Source organism: Trichomycterus rosablanca, chromosome 20, assembly GCF_030014385.1.
Source record: "Trichomycterus rosablanca isolate fTriRos1 chromosome 20, fTriRos1.hap1, whole genome shotgun sequence".
NCBI classification, from domain to species: Eukaryota; Metazoa; Chordata; class Actinopteri; order Siluriformes; family Trichomycteridae; genus Trichomycterus; species Trichomycterus rosablanca.
This window is the reverse complement of record NC_086007.1, coordinates 18835963-18848795: the sequence shown is the minus strand read 5'-3', so window position 1 is coordinate 18848795 and position 12833 is coordinate 18835963.

The window sequence follows — 12833 nt, the reverse complement described above, 5'->3', positions numbered from 1 at the left end:
GCCAGTCTAGTGTTTCGTCATCCAGATCCATTAACCCACGAGCGCCATTCGCTGGCCGGAATTTGGGGCAGTTGGTCTTCACATGTTCCACTGTCTGTAATCGGTCCCCACATTCACAGTGGGCAACTGCAAGACCCCACTTCTGCATTGCTGCTCCAAAACTTCCCACCCCTGTCCTCAGGCGATTAAGGGTTGTCCACTCCTTATGGGTGAGGTGCTGGCCAGGAAAATCTGTTGGATCTTTTATATTCTAATATTGTGATGAAGCGTAGATGGCCCTGCTGCCTTCCACTGGTCACTCCATCTTGCCTTCACCCAGGAAGCCTTGGAGATTTCAACTGGTGTTGTGCGGAGCAGTTCCTGGGCATGTGTGGCAAAGGGGCGTCGGGACTTGAGGTGCATGCGCTGTGGTGTCTCTGTGATGATCTAGTGGAGGAGGTGTGATTCACTCATCTGTGCCTTCTGAGCGAGGGCCAATGTGGCCACTTCTCGTCTGACCTCTGCCGGGGCGATTCCAGCGAGGACAGGCAGTTGATAGGTTGGGGTGGCTCGTAGGCATCCAGAGACTGTCCGCAGGGCAGTGTCGAGGGCCACATCCAGCTTCTTCACATGAGGGCTACGGCACCAGACCGGGGCACAATACTCAGCGGTGGGGAACACCAGTGCCTCAGTGGAGATGCACAGTGTCTTTTTGCTGGCTCCCCATGTAGTGCCGGCGAGACAGCGTATCAGTGCAGCACGGGCAGTGGTCTTTGCCTTGACACTCTCCAGTTGTTGTTTAAAGGACAGAGCTTTGTCTAGCTTCACACCAAGGTACGTCGGGGAGGGCTGGGACTGTAGCCGGACATTGTCAACCATGATGTTGATCTCGCGGGTTGCTTCCTTGTTGTATAGGTGGAACATTGTTGCTACAGTCTTATCGGCACTGAGCTTGAGGTGCCAGTTCTTCAGGTAAGAGGACAAGATGGCCATGTCCTTGGAGAGGCCCACCTCTACTGCTTCCCAGGATGGCTTGCTGAGTAAGATGGCCAGGTCATCTGCGTAGCTGTACTTCCGAGATGTTGTTATGGGTAGATCGTGGATGTAGATGTTGAACAGCATTAATGCCAGCACTGAACCCTGTGGGATGCCATTCCTGTGCGTTTTCACCCTGCTGCTTTTTACCGTTGCTGGTATGTAGCCAGAAGCTGCGGTTGCTCAGCAGCTCCATAATGAACTCACCATGTGCTTGTCTGGGATGGTAACCATAAGCTTCATATGTAGCCCACACAGTGTCGTAGGCAGCTGTGAGGTCAAGGAAGATGGCCCCAGCTTTCTCACCTGCCTGGAAACTGTTCTCTATGTCGTGGCACAGGAGGGTCACCTGGTCTGTTGTAGATCTGCCACTTCGAAAGCCAGCTTGTTCTTCGGGCAGCTGAGGGTCAGTCACTTGGGTGAGGCGTGCCAGGATGAGACGTTCGAGGAGCTTGTATGGTACACACAGCAGTGAGATGGGCGGGTATCCTTTGGAGTCATTGCTTGGCTTGTTCGGCTTTGGCAGGGCTATCACCTTCGCACAACTCCAGATTTTAGGCAGCTTCAAGTACTGAAGGCATACGGAGAGGAAGGAACGGAGCCAGTCAGTTACCTTCTTGCCTTGGTGTTTTATGTATTCGGGGTGGATGCCGTCAATGCCTGGTGCCTTGCCAGTCTTCAGACATTGAATTGCCAGTTCAAGTTCTTGCGTCGTAAAGTTAGTAGATAGGTCGGAATCACACCCTGGGGCCCTAAGAAGCTCATGGACTCTTGCCGATATCTGTCGAGCGGAGTCCTTGTCTGCATTGGGGAAGCGACCATTACTCAGCAAAAGTGATGCGATGGAGTTTGCAGTGATGGGACACTGTGCAGGAGTTGTTGACCTACTGGTCAGCTTGTTCAGGGTCTGCCACCCCCGTCGGCTGAAGTGTGTGAAGTTAATTAACTCCACAGTCTCAATCCAGTGTTGCCTACACTTCTCGGTTAACCTGCAGAATAAATCATCTGCTGCTTTGTCCCTGTCTTCGCTGGTCTGCGATTCCGAATGGGCATGCAGTAGGTTTTCACATTCTTTGTCCCAGCAGGGAACATAGGCCTTACGCACCCCAGGGGGATGTTATTCTTGGCGGCAGCCAGCAGCATCTTGCAGTACGAGTCGTAGGCATTGTTTAGGTTGTTAGGGCACGGGGGTAGTAGACCGGCAACTGCCTTGCTGACTTGTTTGGTGAAGCCTGCCCAGTTCGCTTTCCGAAAGTTCCACCTCTTGACATCCTTCCCTTTCACAGGCTGGACCAGAGATGAAATAGTGATAAGCGACGGTCGATGGTGTGACCGGGAAAACATGTCCAGAGTGCGTCTTACCGGGAGTGGCTGGTTACTATGACATTTTGCAAATGCCAGGTCTGGATGTGTGGTACTGTTCCATCAGGCAAAGTGGAATGTACATGGCTCCTTTGGGTCATATAGGAGTGTTGCATCTACAGTCGATGCCCAATTTACCAGAACGTCACCATCACTGTTGGAGCTGCTGTATCCCCAGTCTGTGTGGTGACTATTAAAGTCACCAGCATACACAGCAGGGTCTATAGATTTTAGAAGAGTAGTTGCAAGGTTGCATGCCCTTCAAGCGAAACAAATGTCTTCACATCGTCCACTGACCACAGCCCCAGCACTAGCGCTTCTCCAGCTTAACATTGAAGGTCTTACCACTGTCAAGATCGACGTCCTTGAGCAAATAGCCATCCAAAGTAACATGACAGTGATCACCCTACAGGAGACCCATATGGAAAACAAGAACATCCTGAGGGTTCCTGGGTACACCTTGGCCGGTCACATCGCCAATAAACATCATGGCATTGCCACATTGTCTGCAAAGATATGGCCTGGTCAGCTGCTGGACAATCTCTGGAGGGTGCAGAGATAGAATGGTTAACAACAAAAGTGCATGACATCACCATCGTCAACATCTACAAACCACCATCCAGCAGACTGGTCCCATCGTTGTTCAATCTCCTGGTCCAATTCCCAACAAATAGAAGCAACTTTAATTGACGGTGGCAGAATGGGTTTAGGCTCAGTTTTCTCCTCAGCCTCACTAGTATATATTCTAGATAAAGCATCCGCTTTTGTATTACGTGAGCCAGGGCGATAAGAAATGCTGAAATTAAAACATGAGAAAAACAATGACCAGCGAGCCTGTTGAGTGTTAAGATGTTTGGCTAAATGCACATACTCTAGGTTCTTGTGGTCAGTAAGTACTAGAAATGGATGTTGCGCTCCCTTCAACCAGTGTCTCCATTCCTCAAGAGCTAATTTAATGGCTAATAACTCCCAATCCCCTATGCAATAATTACGCTTTGCTGGGCTTAATTGGGTGCAATTTTGGTGAATCACCACTCTGCTGAGACAGAATAGCTCCTACTCTACTCTCACTTCAAGCATGAATGGCTGAGTAGGATCAGGGTGTTTAAGTATTGGTGCCGAAGTGAAAGCTAACTTTAATGTCTTGAAAGCTTCTTCTGCTTGAGGGGTCCATGGCAACCTCTTGGGAGCTCCTTTAAGCAAGGTGGTAAGGGGCGCTGCAATAGAGCTAAAATTTTAAATAAATCGGCAGTAAAAATGAGCAAAACCAAGGAATCTCTGAAGTTTCTTTACCGATGTAGGGGTAGGCCAATTAACCACAGCCTTGACCTTATAATCATACTTAACAATTCCATTGGAACTTATTACGTAGCTCAAAAAGGATACAGACTGTAAGTGAAACTCACATTTCTCACCTTTTACATAGAGTTGATTATCTAGGAGGCACTGTAGTACCTGACAGACCTGTTTCACATCAGTTTCAAAATCAGTTGAATATATCAAAATATCATCAATGTAAGCGATCACAAATTGTCCAATCATGTCTTTGAGTATATCATTAATAAAGGATTGAAAGACAGAGAGCACTATACTGTAGACAACCCAAAGGGCATCACCAAGTACTCATAGTGCCCCCTTGTGGTCACGAATGCAGTTTTCCACTCGTCCCCTTCTTTAATTCTGATAAGATTGTAAGCACTACGGAGGTCCAGCTTGGTGAAAAACCTGGCCCCTCATAGTTGCTCGAGAGCCACAGGGACGAGTGGCAAGGGGTACGTGAACTTTTTAGTTATGCTGTTAAGTCCTCGTTGTCTCCGCTTGTTTAAAAGGTGGTCTAGTCGAATAGCCATGGCAATAAGCTGATCCAGAGACAAAGCCTCATCTCGGCAGGCAAGTTCCATTAAAACGTCATTATTGAGTCAATTTCTAAACGCTACCAGTAAGGCTGGATCATTCCATCCACTACCAGCAGCTAAAGTGCGGAATTCTAGGGCGTATGTGGCAACAGAACGCGGTCCCTGACGTAAGCAAGAAAGCAATTCTCCACTAGTTTTGTTATCATGGGGGTGATCAAAAACAGTCTTAAAGTCCTGGATGAACTGATCATACTTTAATAGATTAAACCGCGACCAACTAGCATTAGCCCATTCTAAAGCTTTCCCCGAAAGAAGCGAGACAATGTTAGATCGATCCGAGCTAGGAGCGGAGTTACAAAAATACACGGAAAATATTCATTATTTAGACCCTTTTGTGAGCTGCAACTTATCGATCAAGGATAAAATGTACACAATCACCTCCAATGTTGCTAAAAGCAATATATTCTATCTCAGGGTTTCAGTACACTGGCCACACATGGATTCTATGTGCACAGAGTGATTCTCAAATAGGCAGACTGATATACTAAGTTTAAATAGAAAGCTGCTAAGGTGACAAACACAACCAATACACCAAATGCCAACTCACCTAAGGCTGCTGCTGCTGCTCTAAACAAGTTCCAGAAGTTATTCGATTTGTGTGTTACAACCCCATCATTCATACAAGAGCCGCACTACAAACGAGAACAAACACGATTTTAAAGAAAGTCTCACACGATCTCACCTTGCCACAGCTTAAAAAAAAAAACATATGCACTTTTTAGGGACCCTACAGTGGAGTGCACATAACTTATTCAAGCAGTCATTCTCTTTCTAAAGCTTGTTCTTAAGTGGTATAAGTTTCTCACCAGCCCTATTAGGTCTCACCTGTTACAGTCATTTAAGATAATTTACACATTAGGCATAAATCTTTTGGGATCAAACAGGCAGAAGGTAGAGTTATCATTGTTTAATCTGCATCTTTTATTCTTTTGCCCACATTCGAAATGGAGAGTATGTTGTTTTGTACGTATCTTTTTTGAAATGCCTGTAAAAAAGGGTATTTAAAAAAAACTAAACCTAAAAACAACATACTCTCCATTTCGAAGGGAGATCTACTGTGGAAAGTGAAATGTCTTTGTTTACTAGGTAAAGGCTCTGTGTGGAGTCTCATCAATCATTGAAGTAAGAGTAGGTCTGTCCCCTGATGCAGGTTGTTTTGGCAGCAGTAGAGTTTCTTTATCAAATGTAGTGTCAGAAGAAACTGTGTCCTCAGTGTCACTGTCGGAACAGCCTTTGGGCTGTTGCATCATTTGTTTCTGATGTCACATGAAGAATATTTTGGGTTTAAGTTTTATTGCTGTAAGAGTGTGGGCAGGTAAAGAAAGAATGTCCTTCTTGGCTACATAAGTTGCAACATATTTCAGAGTTATTACAGAGTTTGTCCAAGTTGTCCACATTTCCAGCGCTTGATCGTTTCACATTCCTTGGCCTGATATCCGGTAGATGCACAAATATAACAGTGTTTTTGCTCTCCGTGAAAAGTTATGTTACCATTGCACAGACCAATATCGATGGAATTTGGGATTTGCATGAGTCAAGTCAAGTCAACTTTATTTATATAGCGCTTTTTACAATATACATTGTCTCAAAGCAACTTTACAAAATCCAGGACCAACAGATACAAAAACCCCTGAGATTACCATCAGCATCCCTTCTTGATTTTTACTTTATATTTTCTTACACCATACTAAATTCCAAACTGGTCAACTGGTTTTTGAACTGGTTGTATGATCTCTGCGAATCTCATAATGTATTGTTCGACATCTTTGTCGGCAACTCTTCCAGTCCAGAATTTAACTACAATGAATTTTATATCATTTGGTATGGAAGACACAATTTCCCAATACTTCCAAAACCCACTTCCGGCACCATTGTTGAATATGTTGGTGAATCTGTTTAAGATTTGTGGGTGGAAGAAACACATTTCGAAGTCCTTTCTATTTGGTAAGACAATAAAAGAGTAGATATCAGCCATGTTAATCCACTCACTTTGGAGCAGTTAAAAACCAACTTCAGTGCGATTTGGGGCTTCCTTATCACTGACATATCTCAATCGAACCCAGTGCAGCACGGGGAAGCATTAGAACACTACTTCGTTCTGTCTTGGTTTAAGTTGCTTACACTTAAACGGAAGTAGAGATAAATATGAAAACACCAGAGTTCCAAACAGCTTAAATGAACTTTACTATGAGTTTCATCACATTACAATAAATAGAGCATGAAATAGACTTGTAACATCAATTTAAGAATAGCCAAACACAAAGAGACAAAATATACCTAAATTTATTTGTCATTTATAGTACAAAAATAAATATCTTAAAAAATCTCATTTTCTCTTTACCACTCCCAATGATTTGCGAAGAAAAAATACATTTTTAAAATTGACCATGGGTGTTTTTTCTCTGTGCATAGGTCTTCATTTCTTAAATGTCTCAGATGACATATAATCTGTTTGAAAACAACTTTTGCAGAAATATTACATTGTTTGATAATTATTTTACATCTTGTTTTCCATTTTTTTTCTCCGTATTTACAATGCAAACAATTAACCAACAGAGGTCTTTTTAAAGAGGCATTATCAAATATCCCATAGATGATTGCCTTTTTGTCTATTTCAACATCTACATTTATTGTGTTAACAGATATCAATTGATTTTTTACAATTTATTAAGAGGTGCTCAATAGTTTCATCTTCAAGACAATCATGCATGGGACATTGTTTTGTGGTCACATAGCAACTCAATTTAACTATCATCCTAACTGGGAGTCTCCCAACCATTTACATTTACATTTACATTTTCGGCATTTAGCAGACGCTCTTATCCAGAGCGACTTACAGAAGTGCTTCTATAGTGAACATTTCATTTCTCAAGTTTAGGTAAACAACAGTCAAAGAACACAAATCTGCTAAAACCTGTTAAAAGGCTTTTTTTTTTTTTTTTTTAAATGGAAAAGAATGGAACAAAATGTTAGTAAATAAGTACAGTCAGCCTAAGTGTTTAGTAAAAAGGTGGGTTTTTAATAGTTTTTTAAAGACAGCAAGAGACTCAGATGTTCGGACAGACAGAGGAAGTTCATTCCACCACTTCGGCGCTAGAACAGAGAACAGCCTTGATGCTTGTCTTCCTTTAGTCCTGGATGGGGGCTCAAGTCGAGCAAGACTAGAGGCTCGGAGGTTGCGTGGTACAGAGCGTGGTTTGATTAGGCCACGAAGGTAGCTTGGGGCTGGTCCATTTTTGGCTTTGTAGGCGAGCGTCAGTGTTTTAAACTGAATGCGTGCAGCTACAGGAAGCCAGTGAAGAGAACGTAGCAGTGGGGTGATGTGGCAGTGTTTGGGTTGGTTAAAAACCAGACGTGCAGCTGCATTTTGAATGAGCTGTAAGGGTTTAATCGTGGACATGGGAGCTCCAGCAAGAAGGGAGTTGCAGTAGTCCAACCGCGAGATTACAAGTGATTGCACCAGAATCTGGGTAGTTTCCCTGGAGAGAAATGGACGAATCTTCCTGATGTTGTACAGGAGGAACCGACACGCTCTGGTCATGTTGGCTATATGAGGAGAGAAGGTCAGCTGGTTATCAAGGACAACACCAAGACTTCTTACCTTATCAGATGGTCTGATCTGGGAGTCATCCAGAGAAATTACTAGGTCCTGGGTTGGAGACGGATCTCCAGGAATGAGCAACATCTCGGTCTTGCTAGGATTAAGTTTTAGATGATGAGCCGACATCCATTGTGAGATATCTTGCAGACATGCTGAGATGCGAGCTGAGACTTGCGTGTCTGAAGGAGGAAATGACAGAACGAGCTGAGTATCATCTGCATAGGAGTGGTAGGAGAAGCCATGGGAGGCTATGACCTTGCCCAGAGAGCGGGTGTAGATAGAGAAAAGAAGTGGGCCAAGTACAGAGCCCTGAGGAACACCGGTTGAGAGAGTGCATGGGGTAGATATGGATCCCCTCCATGACACTTGGTAGGAGCGCCCTTCCAGGTAGGAGGCCATCCATTGCCATGCTGAACCTGTTACTCCAAGGTTGGAGAGAGTGGACAAGAGAATGCTGTGATTCACTGTGTCGAAGGCTGCAGAGAGGTCAAGAAGAATGAGGACAGATGACAGTTTGGCTGCTTTGGCTGCATGAAGCTTCTCAGTAACCGCTACAAGAGCCGTTTCCGTAGAATGCGCTGCCTTGAAGCCAGACTGGTATGGATCGTGGAGGTCATTCTGAGTGAGAAAGGCAGATAGTTGGTTATAGACAGCACGTTCAAGAATTTTTGATAGAAAAGAGAGGAGTGAGACAGGTCTGTAGTTGTTGATGTCTGTAGTGTCTAGTGTAGGTTTCTTAAGAAGGGGAATGACCTGAGCCTTCTTAAAAGCAGTAGGGACAACACCTGATGTCAGGGAGTTGTTGATGATGGGTGTGATGAAAGGGATTAGGTCCTGTGAGATGTCTTTGAGGATGGTGGATGGTATAGGGTCAAGTGTGCATGTAGTGGGATTGCTGGATGAGAGGAGCTGTGTAACCTCATCCATGGTGAGTGGGGTGAAGCTGGTGAGTGTGTTGGTGGGTTGAGGGTCAGTTGAAAGTGGGTCAGTCGGAGAGAAGGATTGATTGATTTTGTCGATCTTGTCCTGAAAGAATGTTGAAAAGTCAGTAGCAGTGAGAGAGGCAGAAGGGGGAGGAGGAGGAGGGTTTAGAAGAGAGGAAAAGATAGCATGAAGCTTACGTGGGTCAGCAGCAGATTGTTCAAGCTTGGCTTTGTAAAAAGATGTTTTTGCAGCAGTCACATCAGATGAGAACCTGGACAGCAGATCGTGGTAGGAGTGGAGATCAACACTGAGCTTAGATTTCCTCCACTTTCTCTCAGCTGCCCTTAATTCTCTTCTGTTGCTGCGCAGTGCATCTGAAAGCCAAGGAGCAGGGTGAGAAGGTTTTCCTCGCTTGAGGGTAGGAGGACAGAGCTGATCGAGGGATGTTGAAAGAGAAGAGAGTAGCGTATTAGTTGCGGAGTTGAGTGGAAGGGTAGCAAGTATGTCAGGGTTAGGTAGTGAAGTTAGGATGTTAGAGATCAGCAGGGAGGAAGATAAAGAGTGAAGATTGGGGCGTGTTGTAAGGGTGAAAGTGTGGTTGGAGGTAGGAAGAGTTGGGAGACAGAGAGAGAAGGACACAAAGTGATGGTCAGAGAGGTGGAGTGGGGTGACAGTGAGGTCCAGAACAGAAGCTGGACGGCTGAAGACCAGGTCCAGAAGATTGCCTCCTTTGTGTGTCGGAGGGCTGTGGTTAAAGAGGAGGTCGAAAGATGAAAGAAGAGGAAGAAGACAGGAGGACTGAAGTGTAGGGAGATTAAAGTCACCAAGAAGAGTCAGAGGAGTTCCATCTGAAGGGAAGAAACTCAGAAGAACATCCAGCTCTTCTATGAAGTCTCCCAGTGCGCCAGGTGGTCTGTAGATGACAATGATATGAAGAGTAATCGGAAAAGTAACAGTAATAGCATGAAATTCAAAAGATGAAATGTTAAGGTGAGAAACATTCACAGTAGTGAATTACCATTTCCTGGTCAGGAGCAAACCTGTACCACCACCCCTGCCAGATCCTCTCGGTGTATGAGAGAAGGTGTAGGCAGAGGATAAGGCTGCTGGTGTTGCCGAGTTCTCGGTGGTGATCCATGTCTCAGTCAGTGCCAGGAAGTCAAGGCTGTGAGAAAGTGCAAAAGCTAAGATAAAGTCAGCTTTCTGGACAGCTGATTGACAGTTCCAGACCCCACCTACCACCACTGTTTGAGACTGTTGCAACAGTTGGGGGTAGATGAGGTTGCTGGTGTTACTGTTCCTATAATGTGCCCTCTGATGTCTGCAGGGTCTGTGAGAAATGAGCACAGGAATAATTGAGTAGCACATGCTGAGAAAAAAGTTTGATAGATTGAACAGATAGTCAGACACTGATAGTACTTACCCAAGTTAGTTTAGATTAGTAGAAAAAAACCTAGTGATAGAGAACACCAGCGATTTAATTTTATACTAAGTTTAGCCCTGCCCCCCAATTCACACCTAGGCCTCTAACACAAGGCACCTGTAGCCACTTTAACCAATCAGCAAAACACAGATTAATGCATCAACAGACTATTTAAAAATAGTTAAATGCTACTTCAATTCTAGCAATGTTAATAATCAAAGTTACAAAGATAGAGTCTAGAACAAGTTACAGCAAAAATATACACTTTAACCAGAAGCTTACCTTACCCAGGAGTACAAAGGAACACTATAAAAGTTACAAGCACTGATCAATTCAATGGCTGGAGATTTAATTTTATACTAAGTTTAGCCCTGCCCCCCAATTCACACCTAGGCCTCTAACACAAGGCACCTGTAGCCACTTTAACCAATCAGCAAAACACAGATTAATGCATCAACAGACTATTTAACAATAGTTAAATGCTACTTCAATTCTAGCAATGTTAATAATCAAAGTTACAAAGATAGAGTCTAGAACAAGTTACAGCAAAAATATACACTTTAACCAGAAGCTTACCTTACCCAGGAGTACAAAGGAACACTATAAAAGTTACAAGCACTGACCAAACACAACCATAATTAACAACATTGTATCCCATATATTTTCTGAAATATTTTTGGAAATATTTTTATTACACTTTTACATTCCTCTTCAGTTAGCTGGTTGGATTGTATTGTCACCATAAAGAAGTTTAAAATATGGTATATTTCATCTGTTTTTACCTTTTTGTGTAGTCCATTGTTCTTTTTGTCCATCCAACTTGCTCCCCTTTTATATTTTTAACTTATGTCCTATTTTAATTATATATATATATATTATACAGTATATATATAAATATATATATATATACATATATATATATATATATATATATATATATATATATATATATACAGTGTATCACAAAAGTGAGTACACCCCTCACATGTCTGCAGATATGTAAGTATATCTTTTCATGGGACAACACTGACAAAATGACACTTTGACACAATGAAAAGTAGTCTGTGTGCAGCTTATATAACAGTGTACATTTATTCTTCCCTCAAAATAACTCAATATACAGCCATTAATGTCTAAACCACCGGCAACAAAAGTGAGTACACCCCTAAGAGACTACACCCCTAAATGTCCAAATTGAGCACTGCTTGTCATTTTCCCTCCAAAATGTCATGTGACTCATTAGTGTTACTAGGTCTCAGGTGTGCATAGGGAGCAGGTGTGTTCAATTTAGTAGTACAGCTCTCACACTCTCTCATACTGGTCACTGAAAGTTCCAACATGGCACCTCATGGCAAAGAACTCTCTGAGGATCTTAAAAGACGAATTGTTGCGCTACATGAAGATGGCCAAGGATACAAGAAGATTGCCAACACCCTGAAACTGAGCTGCAGCACAGTGGCCAAGATCATCCAGTGTTTTAAAAGAGCAGGGTCCACTCAGAACAGACCTCGCGTTGGTCGTCCAAAGAAGCTGAGTGCACGTGCTCAGCGTCACATCCAACTGCTGTCTTTGAAAGATAGGCGCAGGAGTGCTGTCAGCATTGCTGCAGAGATTGAAAAGGTGGGGGGTCAGCCTGTCAGTGCTCAGACCATACGCCGCACACTACATCAAATTGGTCTGCATGGCTGTCACCCCAGAAGGAAGCCTCTTCTGAAGTCTCTACACAAGAAAGCCCGCAAACAGTTTGCTGAAGACATGTCAACAAAGGACATGGATTACTGGAACCATGTCCTATGGTCTGATGAGACCAAGATTAATTTGTTTGGTTCAGATGGTCTCAAGCATGTGTGGCGGCAATCAGGTGAGGAGTACAAAGATAAGTGTGTCATGCCTACAGTCAAGCATGGTGGTGGGAATGCCATGGTCTGGGGCTGCATGAGTGCAGCAGGTGTTGGGGAGTTACATTTCATTGAGGGACACATGAACTCCAATATGTACTGTGAAATACTGAAGCAGAGCATGATCCCCTCCCTCCGGAAACTGGGTCGCAGGGCAGTGTTCCAGCATGATAATGACCCCAAACACACCTCTAAGACGACCACTGCTTTATTGAAGAGGCTGAGGGTAAAGGTGATGGACTGGCAAAGCATGTCTCCAGACCTAAACCCAATAGAACATCTTTGGGGCATCCTCAAGCGGAAGGTGGAGGAGCGCAAAGTCTCGAATATCCGCCAGCTCTATGATGTCGTCATGGAGGAGTGGAAAAGCATTCCAGTGGCAACCTGTGAAGCTCTGGTAAACTCCATGCCCAGGAGAGTTAAGGCAGTTCTGGGAAATAATGGTGGCCACACAAAATATTGACACTTCAGGAACTTTCACTAAGGGGTGTACTCACTTTTGTTGCCGGTGGTTTGGACATTAATGGCTGTATATTGAGTTATTTTGAGGGAAGAATAAATATTATTGTTATATAAGCTGCACACAGACCACTTTTCATTGTGTCAAAGTGTCATTTTGTCAGTGTTGTCCCATGAAAAGATATACTTAAATATCTGAATAAATGTGAGGGGTGTACTCACTTTTGTGATACACT